Source organism: Marmota marmota, unplaced genomic scaffold (assembly GCF_001458135.2).
Source record: "Marmota marmota marmota unplaced genomic scaffold, marMar, whole genome shotgun sequence".
Lineage (NCBI taxonomy): Eukaryota > Metazoa > Chordata > Mammalia > Rodentia > Sciuridae > Marmota > Marmota marmota.
Genome location: NW_026000229.1, coordinates 18,429,668 through 18,450,126, shown reverse-complemented (window position 1 = coordinate 18,450,126; position 20,459 = coordinate 18,429,668). Strand labels below are relative to the sequence as shown.

Here is a 20,459-nt window from a genome sequence, read left to right as displayed (position 1 = left end):
ATTGCAAAGGGAATAGATTCTACCAGAAAAAAAAGAGTATATGAGAGAATACATGTTAATTAGCTCAATTTAACCCTTTAACTATATATATATTTTTAAAAAAAAATGTTTGACAAAATAGTTATTATTTATTGTTTAAATCAAAATCAACAAATTTCAAAATGTAATTGAAAAATATAAGTCCAAGTGTGGCATGCAAATGGCTAAAAATAGGAAGCATTTCAGAAAAGCTTATAATGAAAAGTGATAGTGTCTCACCTTATCTCTTCTCTCCTTTGGTCTTGCTTCTCCAAGGTAACCACTTCTTCTTCTGTGGATTTTTTTTTCATGTGTGATTTCCACATGTAAACATATTATGCTTGCAGCACTGTTTCTCACTTTATCAGTGTTAAAGTCTGTGTCTTGGTAGCTTGTGATGGCTTATGATGTCACTCATCCCATCCCTGTCTCTTCCTCCCTGTGGCCAAGTCATGCTTCAAGCCTTCCACTGCCTCTCTGTCTACCCTCAGCCTCCGATTCTTGTCTTCTCTCCTAGACACTATTTCTTATTTACATCAACACACCCCTACCCCACCTCTGAATATCAGGCCATTCTACTCTTAATTTTATATTCTCAGAGTTGGTACTACCTATGTGTATTCTTTTTTTTAATCTCAGTAAAGGCTTGAATGACTTATCTGTAGATTCTGAATGTTTAAAACTAAAAAGCAGGGTTTGTTACAATTAAGTAGATGCTGTTCCCCTTGAAACCTCATTGGGGGGTAGAAATCTATTCCTTCCCCTATGAGCCTGATGTCCTTATGCCTTTGCCTTGAATGAAGCCCATGTTTAGTGTGTTCTGTTTACACTGTGTCAGCACTCTTGAATGCAGCAAGTTCTTTAGACTCTCTGCCATCCATTTCTTCTTCTAGGAATTGGCTTTGTTTGGGGAGGTTTTGTACCCACAGCCCTGCATTCTGAGTTTGGGTGGTTTTACCTTTATGTATGCTGCTCATCTCTAAATGCTGGTGTGGAATCCAAGATAGTTGAAGTATAGAGTAGAAGTGGAGAGTTGAATGGTGGTTACCAGGGGCTGGGAAAGAAAAACTTGTCACTATTATTAGAAAAATGGCTCTGGTGTTTGAAGGGGAACAGTAGCATGATCTTTAAAACCTGCCATCATTTATTGAGGACCTGATGTGTTAGGCACCTAGGTCCCTGAGGCCCACTATCCCTTTAAATCCTCTCACCATCCCTGTAGAACAAATCTTATCACTGATATTGCCCATAAAGAGAGGCTGGACTCTGGATGAGCCCTTTCCAAGAACCTCAGTAGGAGGTGCATCTTAGACCTTAGGGCAGGCAGAGGCGTGGTGTCTAGCTGTGGTTTCATAAATGGGAAGACTTCCCTATCTCTGGCATGTCTTACTCACTTTCTTCAACAGACCTTTGTCTTCCCCCAGGAAATTGCTACGTCTCTAGGAAAGAGTCAATTCTGCCTAATTCCCAGCCTCATCCTTGTCGCAGGGTGCCTGGTGGCCAAGAGCTCATTACAAATAAATCTGCTGTGACGGGAATTGCGAATAGCCATCTCCATTCAATATTCTCTTGGTGAATCTCAAGTGGGAAGTAGGACCTCTTACTCAGTCCTGATGGTGAATGGGAAAAAATGATTTATAAGAATGTATTGCATCGAGTATTTTCTTACAGCTCAAGTGTATGTGTGTGAGGCAAGTACATCTGATTCTTTTATGGTATATTTTGTGGTGGTTTTGAAAGAAAGATTGGAAAGACAATCAACTCTTGTTAAATCTTTCATTTTGTCTCATGAATGCAGTGATCTGAATAACTCTTTTTGTCTAATTTTATTTGGTCAGTTGTCTTCTGTGGCAGTGCTCAAATGGGTGGCAGGTGCCCTGGAGAGACAGGTCCCTCCAGCAGCGTTGATGTTCTCCCAACTCCTTACTCGCAGCTGCCTGTCTTCCTCACTATGCAGATCCCATGTGAAGGCTTATTAGTAGAACCTGGAATTTCTCCATAAACATGTCACCCATGAGTTGTTCTCTGCTTTCTACTTGAATAGCACATTGAAGAGTATATAGCTGTGAATAGAGTTCCTCCTTGTTAAGTCTCCATTAGGTCTCCAATCTGTCATTCCTGCTCATCCACGGCTAGAGTAGCCAAAGTCCGCCACTCTGTTTCTGCACAGGGTTGAACACAGTCAGAGGCAGAGGCTAGTGCACTACCACACTATAAATTTCTCCCACCACTCCCACCACTGTTATACTTAGGTCAAGGTGGCAGTGTGAAGATGTGCTGCCTCTGTGCAGTAATACTTGTTTTCCAAACACCTTGACTTGTTATGTTTATGACCCCAAATAAATACTGAATAAAAGGAGAATCTTTAGATCTAGGCCTCCTGCAGGAGAAATATGGTCTCAGTGAAGCCAAGTCCAGTCTATTTATATATGGGTTGGGATTGATCTTGCTTCAGCGATGGCCAAAGGAGATGTCCCACATTTCAATTTGGTTGTGGTCAGCAGTCCACAGTTTCCCTTGTATCGACTTGCGGCAATCCCATTCTGACTTGCAACTTCTGCTATTTCCATCCATAAACTGTAAGGATATGGTAGAGTGCTAAGCCAATGGAGTTGTGATCTGATGAGACATTTTTGGTTCCATTATGTAAACATTAGCCACATACACAAAACTTATTCCAGGAAAGGAAGATAGCAGTGTGTCACAGTCAAGCAGATTCAGTGCCCAAAATGAGGAAGGAAATAAAAATTGGCAGTGGAAGATAACAAAATGTTGTTTTATTTTGTTTTCATCTCCAAGTGAAGATACGTAGGTCCAGTGAAACAGGGGTAAAAGCAATTTAGGGGACAAGTCTACTTGGACCATCTATGTTTAAAGGAGCCCTTCCTTTTATACTGTACCAGCTTTCTTGAACCTAGCCTTGAGATTTTCTAGGCTTTCAGTCATCTGGGGACATCCTGACTCTTTACCAAGAGAAGGAGATAAATGAAGTCTTTAAAGTATTTTTTATTACTCAATCCTAAATATTGTTCTAATACATTATATTTTCCTCAGTTTACTTACCTCTGAAGAATGAAAAATGACTCAGTGTCCCTGCCGGACATCTGGCTCCATACACCTAGATTGTCCACGATGGTCAGTTGGATGTAGGCTCAGGGACCAGCTGTAAAACTGAGGGTGAGGCATTGGTCTCTCTCTCCGTTGACTATACTTCCCAGAAGCTTGGGTTCAGAGGAAGCAGATTCAATGCCCTAAATGAGGAAGGAAATAAAAATCGGCAGTGGAAGATTCAATGACATTGATGTTGTTCTATTTTGTTTACATCTCCAAAAATACTGCAGTGCAAAGGGATCTGTGCAAGAGGCAAATGAGCAGAAAGATCAGAGGGAGAAGGGAATATTTCTAGTGTGTTAGAGTAGGTTTCTTTCATTTTCCACATTTTTTATTGGTGCAATGTAGTTGTATATAATGGTGGGATTTGTTGTTACATATTTGAACATACGTTGTTACATATTTGAACATACGTTGTTACATATTTGTACAATATGACAATATAATTTGGCCAATGTCATTCCCCAGTATTTCATCTTTCTTTTCTTTCCTCCCCACCCCCATCCCTCTCCTCATTCTACTTATCTCCCTTCAATTTTCATAGATCAACACTCCACCTTTCTTTTTCTTTTTCCTCTCTAGCTTCAACTTAGGAGAGAAAGCACACGACTGTTGACCCTCTGAGTTTGACTTATTGTGCTTAACATAACGTTCTCAAGTTCTATCCATTTTCATGCAAATGGCATAATTTCATTCTTATTTATGACTGAGTAAACCTTCATTTCATAGATTAGATAGATATAAATATCTCATATTTTTTAAATCTATTTATCCCTTGATGGACATCCAGGCTGGTTCCATAGTTTGGCTATTGTGTATTGTGCTGCTATAAACATGGGTATGCATGTATTGCTGTAGTATGATGACTTTTCAATTCTTTATGATAAATACCAAGCTATGATATAGCTGTGTCATGTGGTGGTTCCATGCCTAGTCTTTTGAAGAACTTCTGTACTGATTTCCATAGTAGTTGCGCCAATTTACAATCCCACCAACCATGTAAAAATGGAGTAGGTTTGTAAGAGAAAGAAGACTAGGTGTCTTGATTATTTGGTGTGAGTTTTTGTTGCTTAAAGCTGAAATGACTGCAAACCTAGTATATTAAACAACAAAGAAGTTTATTTTTCTGTCACCTAGAATAGAGTACTGAGGTGAGCCGTTCAGGAATGGTAGAGTGGCTCTGGGAGACTGGAGCAGGATTTATTCCAGGATAAGGAAGATAGCGGTGTGGCACAGTCAGACATTGGGGATAAACTTCTAAATTCAGAACACAAGGCAAAAGTTCTCATAATTCAAGTTGTTCTTGAGCATTCCTTAGGAAGGTGCACATGAAGAACCAATATTCTGTCTCCTGGTTAGTTGAAGACAGCAGACTTTTCTTCCAGTGTTAGAAAACATCTCTTGTGTTTAAGGGCCATGTTGTAAACTGTAGACTCACTCTCAGCATCAAGAGGGACCCCAAGAAGCAAGCCCAGGAAGGGAATTCTTCCCTTCCCTTCCATGGTTGCTCTGAGGCTCGCATGATTACTGAGAAGAATGGAGTGGAATTGCTTGCCAGATTTATTTATACATAGTTTTTTTTTTTTTCACAGAGAGAGAGAATTTTTTAATATTTATTTTTTAGTTTTCGGTGGACACAACGTCTTTATTTTTATGTGGTGCTGAGGATCGAACTCAGCGCCCTGTACATGCCAGGCTAGCGCACTACTGCTTGAGGCAGTAGGGAATATTTCTAGTATGTTAGAGTAGATTTCTTTCATTTTCCACATTTTTTATTGGTGCAATATAGTTGTATATAATGGTGGGATTTGTTGTTACATATTTGAACATATGTTGTTACATATTTGCCACATCCCCAGCCCCTTATGCATACTTTTTTAATGGAAACTTTTAAATGTACTAAAATGTGAAGAGAATTATGGAGTAGACTGTGTGTTTATCACCCAGTTTCAATTGTAATTAATTCTTAGCCAGTCTTATTTTATCTATACCTTTCTCTCTACTCACTCAGTGATTTTGAAGAATATCTTTATTATCTTATTAGTTTCGTCAGTGTATTAGTAAATGAGTCTGAGATAGGACTTAAGGTATTCTAGATAAGGTTTTTTTTAATCACCTCTAAAATGTAAGATTACCAACGTTTCCCTAATATCAAGTGAACATTGAATTTTTTTTCAGTTGTCATATAATTTTTACTTTTTTAAAACTCAGGATTCAAATAAGGTTTAGCCACTGCAATTAGTTGCTATGTCTCTAATATCCTTTCAATCCATAGATTCTTTTTCCCACTTCCCCCCCTCCACCTTTAGATTTGTGTGTTCAAGAAATTGGGTTGTTTATCCTTCAGAGCAGAAATTCTCAAAGACTATTCTTCCCCATCTAGGGATGAATGGTGATATCTAGAGACATTTTTGGTTGTCACAACTTGGGCAGGAGTGCTACTGGCATCTATTAGATAAAGGTTAGGGGTGCTGCCAAATGCCCTATTGTGCACAATTCGGCTGCACATGACAGAGGATTATTTTGCTCAAAATATCAATACTGCCGGGGTTGAGAAAACTTCTCAGTTTTCCACAGTCTTGATTTTGGTGATTGCTTCTTCATTGTTCTATTTAGCATGTCCCTCTGTTCCTTGTGTTTTCTATGACTGGTTTTGTTTAGTTTGAATTTCACATAGGAAAATCAGGATACATGCTTAATATGTTCTTTTTATTTCAAAGCAATGGATTGGTTCCCTAGCAGCATATTCCAAAATGATCATTGAGATTTTATTTATCTTAGTGTAAGTATAATTGATGTATTTCCATTTAATATTTTCACTGATGCTCAAATTGCCTGTATTTGACCAGGGGAAACTAATTCAGGCTGTCTCACATTCCTGTTACACGACTCTTAGATTTTTTTGCACTTGAAAATACTTTCTAGTGTTGATAAAATGTTATAGCCTTATCTAACCTATTTCTTGCCCCAGACTTGAATCTGCCACTACTCCAAGGAGCCCCGATTTCTTCAAGTATTTAGAAGGCACAGAATAGAAATGAGGCATTTTTTTTTTGCTACTAGGTTTGTACTGGGTTTGTATTTGGATTTTTCTGTGGATAGAACTCAGGAGCATGTGTGTCCATGTGTATATACATAAAATTATGGGTTCATACTAATAATTCCAAGTGAAATTCCCACATATAAGGCTCTTACTTTATCAATTTATATCTATTTTGTTTGAATCAAAGCCCAGTTATCATAATTTTAGTTATTAGTGGTACTGTCATTTTTCTTTATCTGGTGCTACAAGCTACAAAAATGTTTGGAAACTCCTGTGTGATTGTATCAGCAGGATGCATAGTTAGGTTCAGTGGTTTACATTTCTTTTCTGTTTTAAACCATCACATATAGTATTGTTAAGGTTTCAGAGTCTCATTTATAAAATAAAGTTTATTCAGAGATGTTTTTGCTTAGAAATAACAAAATTTTGTGTCTCACTGTTCTGGATGGTAGGAGATCAAGGTGAAGACTCAAGCAGATTGAGCATCTGGTAAGGGCCCTCTTTCTCATCCACAGCTGGTGCCTAGCTGTGTGCTTACATGGCAGAAGTAGTAAGGAAGCTCTTTGGGACATAAAAGCAATAATGCCATTCATGAGGGTTCTGGCTTCGTCCCCTCCCGAAGGCCCCATCTCCAAATACCACTACATGGGGATTAGGTCTCAGCATATGAATTTTGGAGGACACAAAGATTCAGTTCATGGCAAGAGATAACTGCTTTCATCCCAGTACTTTCTTTATCCTGTTTCCTCCTGTCGCATATGTAGCAATTGAAAAAAATATATATGGTTTTTCATTGTAGTGTTTATACATATGCAGATATGTACATCTTTTTTTGTATTTGCACCTCCCTCCCTTGTTAGATGAAAAACAGCACACAGTACTCATATTTCTTCTTTGCTTTTTTCACTGCATTTCCATCCTCATTCTTACATGTGCAGAGCTCGTCCATACTCCTTGGAGTTCCTTCCTCTTTTTCCATGTGGATTTTTCCTAGTTCATTCAACCTGCACCCCATTGATGGACATTTAGGAGCTTTCCATCTTGCAGTATTACAAATAGTTATGTGGACTATGGCCCTGAGCACTCTGAAAAATCAGTTTCCTTTTTCCAACCACATGGAAGTTATATGTGTATGTTCCTTTTATGAAGAGAATGAGGTATGTCTACCTCCTGGGAAGACTGATTGGAGCTGCAAAGTTGGCAAGAGGAAGTGAATCACGAATGGAAGAGCATTGCAGCAGAATAGATCTTAGGACTTAAAGTAGAAGTAAAAAGGCTTATAGGAAGGTTGTGTGCATCCAGATTTCACTGACCTGCACCGGCCAGTCAAGAGTTATGGATTTTATACTGCAGGTCAGGAGTTAGCAGTCTTTTCCTGTAAAGGACCAGTTGTAAATATTTTAGGCTACCGTCTGTGCTGCAGTACTGAATTCTGTTGTTGGAACACAAAAAGCAGCCGTACACAATTTATGAATGGGTGTGACTGTACTACAATTAAGTATGAAAGATTAAGATTTACGGGCACTGAAATTGAAACATAATTTTAATTTATCATGAAATATAAATCTTTTAGTTTTTTATTTCTTCCTTAAACATTAAAAAATGTAAAAACCAGGACCTCGAGGTGTAGTCAATGGTAGATCACACGATTAAGATGCGAGAAGGCCCAGATTGAATAGATTCAATTGCCAACAATGCAAAAAAGAGAAAGAAAAAATAAAAGGTAGCTTATGGGCCACAGTTTGCCAACCTCTGCTATAAGCATTTGGGAGCCATAGAAAATTCTTAGGCATAAAAAGTGCCTTCTCTTTTGTGGACAGTGTATCAAAAGGTCTTCATCAGAAGGAAGGATGCTGGATTCCAGAGGGTAGAGAGGGTTGTAGTGTGAGTGTGCTGTAAGCAGGTGTGGAAATGGAAAGATTTCTTCTCTTTTCCCTTATTATCTGAGATTGGAGAACTACTGGGAAGCATGTTGCTCATTATATTATTTGATATGGAATTTATATTTATTTCTAAAATCTGTGTTCTACAAATTTCCCATAGACTGTACAGAGAAAGCTTCAACCTACTATTCCATGTTGCTGGGAAAAATTGTCTCATTCTTTGTCCCCTTCTCCTTTTTCTACCTTCTTCCTCTATCAAGAAACCCTGTACTGGTCCCCATTCAAAGGTGAGCTTCTGTGTCAGCTGTCTTGTACATCTTGTTTCTTACTGCATTTGCAGGCTAATGGTTGAGAAAACAGTATTTTGTTTGTGGGAAGGGAATCAAAGCTGATGTAAATGAAAAGTGCATCTTCATATAATGGAAATTATTAGAGCAACTTTTAAAATGTCACCACAGATTAATGCAGACAAGAAGGAACTGAATATATTAGAAAGTAGGTCAAGTTATCTCATGTTTATGAATGAGATGAATTACAGTGTAGGTTTAGGTTTGTAAAACTGGGTGACACTATAGTTTATATGAATTTTCCTAGTCCAAACGGTATTACACCAAAATTTAATTAAAATAAATCGAGTTTCTTTTTCCTTTGTGGCTAAGTATTTTATACATAATATTTCACAAATTTAATAATCTAATAAAAACAGTGAGCCTCTTGTTATTGTTCACATTTCCTGTATTGGACACAGAATCGACTCTGGGGAATTAAAGCTGGAGTAGAACAAATGCAGGGGGCAGGTTTTCCAAGACTCCTTGGGAAATTTGGAGGAACAGGTCTTCAATTGAGCTTCTTGGATACTCCCTACTCCTAGAACCATTTCTTTCTCCCAGAAAAGCTGCTGTAGCAGTTGCTGTGGGAAGTTACTGAACTAGGGACTGAGTCCTTGATCTGGTGGTACAGACGTATGCCTCCTCTGCTAAGAGGTCTTGCTTCTCATGGACGCCTTCATGCTCTGCATTTCTTCCTGTAAGAATTCCAAGTCAAAATGACCTCTGAACCTGCCTCAGGGGTGGAGTCTAAGTCACTGGAGCAGCACAGCAGCCAAGGAGCTCGGCAGTCAGTATGGGTCAGCTCTGCAGCCTCTCATGCTACAGTGAGCCAGTCCAAGACGCCTGTTGCATGTTCCAGCGTCACAAAACTCCTCTGCACAGATGCATACTACTGCAGTTAGGTGCTTGAAGGACAGGGTGTCGCTTTCCCTCCCTTAGATACCCGAGATTCATTTTAATAGACTTGTCTAGTGGTAAGAATAATTGGTACTACACCAGTGTCACCAGTTAACTAGTATTAGTTTAATGATGCTACAGATCACTGAGAGAAGCTAATAAGGCATTACTTTCCATTTCAAAAAAGATCCCATTTTAGGTTGAAATTCCTGTGATAGTATTAGGAAAGGAAACCCTATGGTCTAACAATAGACATTTTTAGTAATGGTGGCATCCAGGCCTAGAAGACAGTGTTTACTTATTCTTATGAAGGTGGTGTCCTCTGCATCCCTTAAGCATTTATTTTACCAACCCAGGTATGAGGTGAGTGATGCAGCAGTGTTTACCACGGTATCACCAGCCTCTGGGGGTGATGAGCAAAGCCTACCTTTTTACTCCTGGTAAGGAATAGTCACAAGTGAGTAACTAGAAATGGTACTTGCTACAGAGGATCATTGCTCTTTATATTGGGCAGACTTGGGTTCAAATCTCAACCCTGCCACTTCATAGGTTTGTGAGTATGGGCAGGTGTTGACCTCTCTATACTTGTTTCTTCAGCTGTGTAGAGTGGATTAGGTGTTCTCTCCCCATAGAGAGCTAACGCTCAGCTGTGCTCCAGGCTCCCAGGGGGGCACTGCCTTAGGTGATGGTATCAACACCACATTTACCCCCTTAGGTGGTGCCTGTCGATGTCCTTTTCCATCCCCTGGTGTGTTTTCCTTATGGTTGGGCTACTCATGTCTCTTCACAGCTGTCATTTCCTCGCCCATCATGCTGCATCTCTTGGATGTTGCTTTCCTTTTGTGTTCACGGGCTTCTCCTGCCCTTCAAGCACCCTTGGATTTCTATTAGACTTTCTCTTTCCTCCAGGGATAAGATCTCTCTTAATGCTTAATAGTCATCAGAGCAGTCATGAGGTCACAGAAGCCATGATAGCTTTTTATTTGTCACCCGGTCATCAAGACCTTGTACTGAGGCTTGAAAGGATGGTGGCAGCTCACCCGCCCCAGCCCACCTTCTTAATTAGATTACTGATTCCATTTCACTGATCATTTTAAGCTAATATGCCCTTAATTCTGTTGCTTTCACATTTTTCTTTCTTGACTCCCTCTCTCCTTTGACTTCCCAGAAATACCTAAGATAAAGTGAGTGACAGTGGTTGGGAGCATTTGGGCCTCTGTTCTTTAACAAAATCTCCAGCACACCCTGAGCAGCACACACCACACTTGAGTACAGTGGAATTGCATCCTGCTGTGCATATGACAGCGAGTGGTGGGTGGCATAAGCTAACCTGCCTACTTGAGTGCCAGCAAGTGTTTCCCTTCTTCCTCTCTAATGTCTGACCTCAAGGAACTTAAACTGCTGATTATTTTGTGTTGTTAGGCTTTTGCCAAGGAATTGAGTTGTGTGTTTAATACCTTGGTATATTTCAAGATTTGAGTCTTTGTGAAATGATAAATTGGGCTAGCATCCTTCCATTTAATTGACTGATTCAGTCAGCAAACATTTATTGAGCATCTACAATGTGCTTGGCATTCTGCTGGATGTTAGGAGCATTATTGTTAATAAGATAGCAACAGAAAACACTTCAATATAGTTGGTGCAGAGGGAGAGTTGGGCTTGATCAACAGATCTTGTAATATCTAGTAAGGGGTTAGGCTTTCCCTTAAGAGCATGGGCATACATTGAAAGGATTGAAGCTGAGTGAGCTCTAGTCAGATCTGAATTTCCGGGAGACCACTGGACTGAGAAGTGGAGAGCATATTGAAGCACAGTAAGAACAGAAATGTGGAGCCCAGTTGGACACTTTTGCAGAAATTTGAGCAGGAGATGATGGGATGATAGTATCCTCAAGTAGAAGAGTACAGATTTGAGAGCTATGTGGGAGTTAAAATTGTCAGGAGTGGGAAGATGGAAGACAGTGGGATCAAGGATGCTTCTCCCATTTCTGCCTGTGGTAGATAGGGGATAGACACTGGTGCTACAGAGATTAGGAATCCAGGAGGGGAGCAGGTTTGGAAGGAGTGGAAGCAGGGCAGAGATGAAGAATTCATTTTTTCATAAGGAGAATTTTTTATGCTTGTGAAAGCTTTTGGGAAGATGTGGAGTAGACTTCGATAAGAAGTACAGGGGAGAGATTTGGCCTCTGTCTGCAGATATGGTGAATGAATGCAGGCCCTTGGAGCAAATAAGATTGACCAGGCAAGGGGCGTGAAGTAGGAAAAGGAGGGACACTAGAAGAGACCAGGGGGAATCATATTTAAGCACTGAAGAGCCCATGTAGGGTACTGAGAAGAGAGGGAAGACTAAAAGAGCTACTTTGTCCAGTGCTGTGGAAATAGGTACAGACCAGAAAATGAAGTCCGGCTCCATCACCAGAGGAAGACATGAATCACTTCGGCCAGCACAGGTCCCAGTGGAATGCTGGGCAGGAGTCAGAGGAGGAATGTGATAAGTAATTTGAGGTCTGCTTGTGGAGAACATCTTCGTAGGACTTGTGGCTCTCTAGGGGCAGGCAAGGCAGGGCCACAGCCTGCAGAGCTGGTGGGTGGGTGGGGTACTTTAGGGTAGAAGAACAAAGATGGACACTCTTGCAGTGCATCCTCCTGGTCATGCTTCCCCCTCTGTGATATGCAGCCTTTTTCTTTAAAAAGTTTTTGAAACAGTCATATACTCAAAAAGGATCTGAAAGTACAGAACAGAGAATGGTTCCTGAACCATCTGATTGTAAGTTGCTGACCTAATGTTCAATCACATGCCATTACTTTTATTTTAGCAGGTATTTCCTACAAAAGGACATTCTTGAATATAACCACAATGCAATCACCAAAATTACTACCATCTAATCCTGAGGCACCATTTGAGTTTTCACCAAATGTCCCAGACATGTCCTTTATAGCAAATGGATTAAATTCATAATCACATATTTCTTTTATTCATCATATGTCTTTAGTCTCCTTCAGTGTGGAACAGTTCATCCGCCTTTCCTTGACTTTTAGCATGTTAACCCTTTTGAAGATGAAAGATTAGTTATTTTGTAGAGTATTCCTCAGTTGGGATTTGTGTCTTTGTTTGTTATTGATTTCAGATTGTACATCTGTTAGTCTATTTTCCATTGCTGTGACAAAATATCTGAGGCTGGGTGCTTTAGAGCGAAAAGATGCATATTTGGCTTGTAGTTTTGTAGGCTGACAGTCCAAACAAAATTATGATGGCTCTGGCAAGGGCCCCACTATCTACAACACATCATGTCATATGGCATTAGAACAGGAGAGCATGAAGGAGTGGGCTGGCTTTCCATCATTGTGACAAAATACCTGAGAAAATTAACTTAAAAGAAGAAAAGGTATATTTTGGCTTATGGTTTCAGAGGTTTTAGTCCATGGCCTCTTGACCCTGTTGCTCTGGGCCTTTGCCAAGGCAGTGCATCATGGTGGAAAGCATGTGGTGGAGGTAAGCTGCTAACCTCATGGCAGCCATGAAACAGAGAAAAAAGCAAGAGAGCATAAGGGGCTGGAGGCAAGATGCACCCTCCAAGGTCATACACTCAGTGGCCCACTTCCTCCAACCAGGTCCCCACTTCCTAAGGTTTCTACCATCTCCAGCAGCACTGCAGACTGGCAACCCCACAATTAGCACATGGCTTTTGGAGGACATTTTAGATTCAAACTGTAACAGAAAGGAAGAGATAACATGGTAAGATAGTAAGTCAGAGGGATTGAGAGAGGCCTGTCTTGGTCTTTTAAAACAATCTTCTGTGAGAACTAACCAGGGTTCCAGGAGAACACCCTAGCTTCTTTCCATAGTACTGCCCTCCATGATCTATGAGGCTGCCCCTCTTAAAGACCCCATATCACCTCCCAACACCACCACCAGAGGCCCAAGCTTCCAGTATGTGAACCCCTGGGAGTGCCCCCAAACTGTATCTAAGTTGTAGCAACATCTTCGGAAGGAATATCACAAACCATGCTGTGTTCTTTTTACATCTATCATGTGGTGCGCAGTCTTTATTCGTCCCACACTGATGTTCATGTTATCTCATGATTGAGGTTGTGTTGGCCAGAGTTTGACTTTGTAAAGGTTATTCTTTTTCCTGTTTAATGAGTATTTTGTAGGGAATTTGTTGTTGTTTTGGGTCTCTCCCCTCCCCTCATGTGTGTGTGTGTGTGTGTAGTAGTAGTAGTAGTAGTAGTAGTAGTAGTAGTAGTAGTACTGATTGAATCCAGGGGTGCCCTACTACTGATCCACACCCCCAGCCCTTTTTATTTTTTAAATTTTGAGTCAGGGTCTTGCTAATAAGTAAGTGTCCAGTCTGGCCTTGAACTTGAGATCCTCCTGCCTTAGCCTTCTGAGTCACTGGAATTATACCTATGCCACCATGCAAGCAGAATACTATTTTGTTTTGTTTCTCTCTTTCACTGCTGGAGATTGGATCCAAGGCCTTGTTCATGCTACCCCTACCAGATACTCTACTAATGAGCTACACTGGCAGACCAGTATTTTGAAACTAAGTAGCTAACCTGTTTCTCATCCAGCTTTCATTTTATGTATTCATTTATTTATATTTTTTCCTGTTTTATTCAGCAAGTTATAATCTGTTCCTGTCATTATTTTGACATTCCAGCTTGTAAGAACCCTTTCAAATTGGTTTCTATGTGCTTTTGACACTTTTCCATTGTTCTTTGAACAGTTCCTTAGTTTCTGGCACAATAAGACATGCCAGGTCTGGCAGCAAGGCCCAGTAATAGCACTTGTCTAGCATGACCAGGGTCCCAGCTTGATCCTCAGTACCACTCCCAAAAAGATGAAAAACAGAAGAAAGAAAAAGGACATGCCTGACACCTTACGCTTCACCTTCTGCATCCCTAGAATCAGCCATTTCTCCACAGAACCCTGGTTTCTTTTATTTAAAAAAGGTAATTAGAGGGCTGGGGATGTGGCTCAAGCGGTAGCGCGCTCGCCTGGCATGCGTGCGGCCCGGGTTCGATCCTCAGCACCACATACAAACAAAGATGTTGTGCCTGCCGAAAACTAAAATAAATAAATAAATATTAAAAAAAAAAAAAAAAAGGTAATTAGAAACCAAGATGTGAGCATGAAGCAAGGCATCACTTGTTCCAGACCTTCACAGTGGACAGACCCAGGGAATTTGGTTGATTCTTATTATTCGTGCTAGTTACATTCTACAAAGTCTCTTTGAACACTGAATTAGTGAATTCTTAACCACTGAACTTAGGGGAAATACAGAGTTAGGTTCCTGTGAGCCCCTGCTGGCATCATTTTTTGTCAGCCAATCAATATATAGCTCTGTTCTCTGTGAGGTTCTGTTTAAATACAACTTACTTCATACATATTGTTGATTCATTAGCACTGGCTCATGGCCCACAATCTATAACTCATGCCTGAAAGAAACTAACACCTGTGATTTTCTTTTTTCCTAAGCCTTGACAGCCATCTCATGCTTAGGAACATTAGACAGTACTTCAGCATTATGCTTGGGCCATTTTAAATAACAAAATAAGCAAAAGGCAGAAGAATGAAAAAAAAGAAAAAACCTGAAACGGACCCTTGTTTACAAGCCTAGTTGGGAACATGACAGTTGGGCAGTTGGGAACAATTCAAACTTTTTGCTGCTTCATATGTATCTACAAATGACTACAAAAGTACCAGGAATATTAATTTGGGGGTTCCAAATAAATTATAGTGAGTAGGAAACTTACAAATACAGAATCTGCAAATAACAAGGATTAGTGACATCTCTCTGCATTCTGAGCACACAAACACATCTATGTGTGTCTGTTTACCTCATGCCATTATTTTAAAATTCTTTTTTATTTTTCATTTTTGGTACTGGGGATTGAACCCAGGGTACTTAACTGCTGAGCAATTTACCCAGCGCTTTTTATATTTTACTATGAAACAGGGCCTCATGAAGTTGCTGAGGCGGGCTTTGAACTTGCCATCCTCCTGCCTCGGCCTTTTAAGCTGCTGAGATTACAATCACGCACCACTGTACCCAGCTTAAATTCCATTTTAACACCATGCTGTTCCTTCTAATTTTTCTATGTTCTTGGCCACCCTTACCCCTTTCTAGTACCTATGTTATTTTTCCCACCTAATGGCTTTAAGGTTGAATTTCACAGGAAGGTAAGAGTAAGGGCAAGAAGCAGGAATGTGTGATTATGTCATCACATTTCTACTCCATTATACCAATTTAAGATAGGGTAGTATTAACATACTTGTAAAGCTACCTCCTATTCTCATAATGTAGGAATCATTAAATTTAAGATAGGGTACAGTCACACTTGCCTGTAATCCCAGCAGCTCGGAGGCTAAGCCAGGAGGATTGTGAGTTCCAAGCCAGCCTCAGCAATTTAGCAATACCATAAGCAAGTTAGCAAGACCCTGTCTCAAAATAAAATGTAAAAACAGGGTGAGGATGTGGCTCTGGGTGCTCTGGGTTCAATCCTTGGTACTCCCCAAAAAATTTTAAGAAAAACATTGAAATTGCCAAGCTACTGAGGCCTAAGTATTGAAAATTATCTTGATGCTGTTGATCGATGGCAGCATGATGCCATCCAAGAAACAGAAACTCTGTGTCCGAGTAGGGTTGCCAGAGCTTGGCCTAAGAGGTACCTGATAAATATTGGTGAACTTCATTTAACCACATCCCCCTAGGTGGTTGCTCAGCCTCTTACAGATCTTTCCTTCCCCTGTATTGCTTGCCTCTTTCCCGTCAGTTTCCCTGGAAGCAGGTGTCCATCCTGCCTGCAGAAAGCCTCCGGGGCCTGACTCCCCAGAGGGATTACTCCATGTGTTTCTGAGGGCTTCATAGAGTTCTGTCACCTAGTTGCTAGCCCATCAGTTCTGGGGGGTGAACAGAGCTTTGAGTCCCATGCTCTACCACGGCTGTGTGGTCAGGACCGAGTCATGGAAGTTTCCCTGGTGGTTTAGTATGTAAACTGTAGATAGAAGCAGTATCTACCTCACTAGGCTTTTGTGAGGATTAACTGAGACAGCACTTTGGCAGTACTTCGCTAGTGGCTGTACTTAGTCATTGTTGGCAAAGACCAATGGTTTATAGTTATCTCAGACTGAGTGTGTCATGATTTAATTCTGAGATGTAGGTTCTTTCTCTAACTTGATGATAAACTCCAAATTAGGAGAGATTTCTTATTTTCTATTTTTTGTTTGTATCTAACCACTTTTCTGCCCGCTGGCCTGCCTCCAGCCTGGCACAGTGCTTTGAATCCAGTCAGTGTTCAATATGGGTTGATTTGTCATTGGACACTCCTCCTGCAGTCCAGGATCCCTCTACCTGTCCATAATTGTGCTAATAAAGCAATTTTCTTCCCATTTGTCAGCATGCTGGGGAAATACTGATTATTTTTTTCCAACTTTTCTTCTTTTTTTAATTATAAATCAATACCCTGTGTAACACGGTCAATGTCACAGTCTGCTGCTGCTAGGAAATGCTGTTTTGTTTACTTTCTCCTTAATGCAAGCACTATCCTTGGTCCCTATTGCACTCTGAGGCTTTCTAGACAGAGAAGTAGCTGCACAATGTCCCTCTGTTTTTATGCTTTTAAAACTGTGGCAACAAATGCCAAGAAGTTTTAAAACAAACACATTGCTGACCTGGTTGTCTTCCAGCCCTGGGTCTTTATGGTAAGGCCTTTTAGTAACTGGATTGGATTTTGTGAAACCACAGCCATCTGAGATACAGTGGATAATGACTCTGCCTGCTTGTGGGATTTTTTTTTCTTTTTTCTACCAGAAAAGCACTCTGTTAAAAATAGACTCTGTTGAAATAATGTCTTCTCATTTCTTCGGATTTTTTTTTCATTTAGTAGGTGATATCCACTGGATTGAATTAATCAACATCCATCAATATCCAACATGATAATTTATGATGTAGAAGTGTTGGTATTATAAGGATTAAGCATTTACTCTGAGTCTTCGGCTCATAATGATATTCCAAGCCTTATTCTATGATCTCTTATTTAAATCTTTGAACTCAGTTATCTCTGGAAAGAAATGTTAAAAATAGCCCATAGCTTTGTATGATGAATAACAGGAATGTGTAGGTGGGAACAGGAGATACGGGTCATAGCATAGGGCTCAGACTTGTGCATTCAAATCCTGGCTCTGCCTCTTGTGAATTAGTTCAGTGATCATGATAATTTATTTGTCCTCAGTTTGCTCACCTATAAAATGGATTTGAATAGTCTCATTTTTAGTACATACCCTAACACTCTGCTGTTGGGAATGAAAAAATGGTACAAACTCTTTGAAAAACAATTTGGCATTTTCTCTAAAAGTTGAACATATTAGGCCTATCTTGTGTCCCACCTATTCTCCTCAGCATTTACCCAAGAGAAATATAAGCTGTGTCCTTGCAAAGACTTGCATGTGAATGTCAAAGGCAGTCCACTGAATACATACACTCATTACTTTCAGCTTTATTTCTAATAGCCCAAACTTGGAAACTACCCAGGTGTCCATCCACATGTAAAAGGGGTCAATAAATTGTGTTCTATCTATTCAGGGGAATAAGATTAAGCAGTAAATCAAATGAAGTATTGGTATATGCAATTGCAAGGGTCAATCTTGAAATAGTTATGCTGAGTAAGCAAAGTCAGATAAAAAAGAGTGCATACTATTGGATTCCTTTAAATAAAATTCCAGAAAATACAAACTAATGTATAGTGACAGGAAGTTGAACAGTGATTGCCTGGGGATAGTGGAGGTGAGAGTCGGTGGGCCCTTAAAAAGAGGCACAAGAAAATTGGGGGGTTAATGGCTGTGTTCATTGTGTTGGTGATTTCATAGGTTCATAGGTATATAAAACATATCCATATACTTTAAATGCATGATTCATCATATGTCAGTTATGCCTTGGTAATAATGCTTTTTAAAAACTCAAGTCTACTGTATCAAAAAAAAAACAATTCATTTGCTGTGATAGCACAAAATTCATTAGCTACCTTCAATGAACATTTACAGAATCATTTATTAGCCATTTTGCTTTCTTTTAGAATTTGTAGCACCTTATTAGGTGTTTTTAGTTGGAGTAATATGTCTAAGAAAATTTAAGTTAATGACCTTTCTATCCTTTGGTGATGTCCTCTGGCAGGTAAAGATTTTAAATCACTGCCCTGATCTTACAATTGGCCATCACAGACTTTCAGTTTTTCTGCTTGAAAATCCAAGTAGCCATTTTTTGAAATTTCTGTTTTTCTTACTTTTTTCTTCAACCCCACCACTTTTCTGCTTAAAGCCTCATTCCCTATTCTGTTGTAAAAGGAGGGCAGAGGAAGCCTCCCTATTTGACATTACCCAACTAAAATATTGCTTTTCTTCAGTCAATTAAGACTAAGACTCATGAAAGTTTTAACCTGAAATGCATGCATTTAAATCTTTACCTCAGTATACGCATCTTAAATAAATGTCTCTGAATGTGATCCTAACTGGACTTTCTTAGCATCTTTCCATCCGGAAGCACTCCTAAGCTGTGGTGTCTACATTTCCTAGTTTGAGATTTTTTTTTTTTTAGAGAGAGAGAGAGAAAGAGAGAATTTTTTAATATTTATTTTTACTTTTCGGTGGACACAACATCTTTGTTTTATTTTTATGTGGTTCTCAGGATCGAACCCAGTGCCCCTCGCGTGCCAGGCGAGCGCTTTTCCGCTCGAGCCACATCCCCAGCCCTAGTTTGAGATTTTTTAAGTAGAATGTGAAATTAAAAGATATTTGAAAAATAATTTGAAGGTACTCTACTAAAAAAAAAAAAAAAGTCTCCCAAACTGCCAGTCCTCTCCTAATTTGGCAAGGATTTTCTTGCTTAGCAACTCACAAATGCCTTCTACTGAATTTTCATACCAGTCCTTCATTTCTGTACTAGTATTTCTTTGACCCATACCATATTTAAATATTTAATTACATAATAAGTACAACTGACTTTAAATATGTAATGACATAATAAGTACAACCAGTTTGAAAACAAACTGACTCTAGTAGGTCTATCATTCTATGTGGGTACAGGCCACCCCACCCTAAGGGTAGCTTTTAATTTCACAGGTTAGTAAGAAGTGATTGACTCTGAGACCATCTGCCATAAATGGACATTGCAGGAAAAGGAAACATAGAAAATTATAAATCACTTATAAAGTCAGAATTTAAAGATGATAAAATTCACTGTTGATGGATTTTAGGTGGATTTTCTTTATGTCTATATGCATGCAGACATAGGTATGCAATTTGGATCATTATGTGTCCTGTACATCAACAAAACAGTGGTAAATGTCCTAGAATCTAAGTACTTAAGCTTGTATCTCTTCATTTCAGTAAATCCTAGAAATGAAATGTTCAGTCAAAAGACTGTGGCCATATTCACAATCCATAAAGAATGTGGCCACACTAATTCCTCTGCTCTGGAGGGTAATGTGTGTTTTTTGGTATTTTTTGCTAATATGATAAGTGTTCCGACCCCTGCTAACGTGATGGAGAATATCTCCTTTTGATTTGCACTTGAAACATTTATCGAGTGATCTTTTTTCTATTTATTTCCTTCCCATTTGCATTTTTTTTGTGAAAAGATTGTGACTGTTACTTACGTACATCATGTTAGGATATTTTTTTATTTTCTATTTGAGATTTTTAGCTCTAGATAGCTTCTCTCTGTGTCATATTCAGTAGAAATAGTTTTAAAGTTTATTATTTATCTTTTAACTTTATTTTAAAATGTTTTTACTCTTTATGCTGTGTTTTTAGTTGGAGTAATATGTCTAAGAGAATTTAAGTGAATGACCTTTCTATCCTTTGGTGATGTCCTCTGGCAGGTAAAGATTTTAAATCACTTCCCTGATCTTACAATTGGCTGTGAAATCTCTTTGGTTTCCTGCATGATTTTAGACTTTCCCAGTATAATTAGGGTTAGGTTAATTGAGTCATGGATCCACATGTGAATGTTGTGTGTGTCTCTTATTTATCTGTTTGTCCTAAGCCAGCATGAGCATAAAATTAATTTACATATTAGATTTGACTGTCTGAAAATCAAGTTTCCAATTTTTACTAATATATATATATATATATATATATATATATATATATATTTTTTTTTTTTTTTTTTTTTTTTTT

The 20,459-nt window shown here is 39.3% G+C and overlaps 1 protein-coding gene across 8 annotated transcripts in view; it reads left to right on the top strand.

Moving 5' to 3' along the window:
* Nucleotides 1-20,459, top strand: part of Tln2 (talin 2) — a 395,739-nt gene that overhangs the window by 171,215 nt on the left and 204,065 nt on the right. The window contains exon 4 of one of the 8 annotated variants that reach the window (XM_048793707.1): nucleotides 5,850-5,911. The exons of the other annotated variants lie outside the window; for them this stretch is intronic. The gene's annotated coding sequence lies outside the window, so the exon portion shown is untranslated. The remainder of the gene's footprint in view (nucleotides 1-5,849; nucleotides 5,912-20,459) is intronic. 8 annotated transcript variants of the gene reach the window in all.